General features: G+C 42.3%; 1 non-coding gene across 1 annotated transcript; it reads left to right on the top strand.

Annotated features, from left to right (window-relative positions):
* The first annotated feature begins 374 nt into the window (after positions 1-374).
* Positions 375-480, top strand: LOC133827955 (small nucleolar RNA R71). Its single transcript, XR_009890603.1, has one exon. It is a non-coding gene; the product is annotated as a small nucleolar RNA R71 (small nucleolar RNA).

Genomic DNA, 480 nt, shown 5'->3' on the forward strand with positions numbered 1-480 from the left:
AAGAGTTGGGCACTCTTGCGGTTGATGTTTCGTCCCTCCACATATGAAGCATGGATCTCGTGTCTCTACCTTTGCAGCCATGTGGATTCCTCTACCTTCTTGAGATTTGAAAGCCTCGAATTGTTGTCTCAATCATTCAATTTGGCTTTTGACATTGTCATCTTCCCTTAATTGGTAGATTCCAGTTGATCGTGGCTTGTCCATAGGACTCGGTCCATTCCATGTGTAGGATTTTTTAGCGAGATCGTCGAGGTACTCGAAAGCTTCATCGAGATCTTTTTGAAGAAATTCGCCATTGCACATCATTTGTATGAGTTGTCTTTGTCCAGTTGTGAGACCGTCATAGAAATAGCTTATCAGACGCCAGCTTTCGTATCCATGATGTGGGCATTGATTTATCAAATCTCTAAACCTCTCCTAGACCTGATGGAAAGTTTCATGGTCTTTCTGGATGAAGGTAGAGATTTGCCTCTTAAAGTT

Source organism: Humulus lupulus, chromosome 3, assembly GCF_963169125.1.
Source record: "Humulus lupulus chromosome 3, drHumLupu1.1, whole genome shotgun sequence".
Classification (NCBI taxonomy): Eukaryota; Viridiplantae; Streptophyta; class Magnoliopsida; order Rosales; family Cannabaceae; genus Humulus; species Humulus lupulus.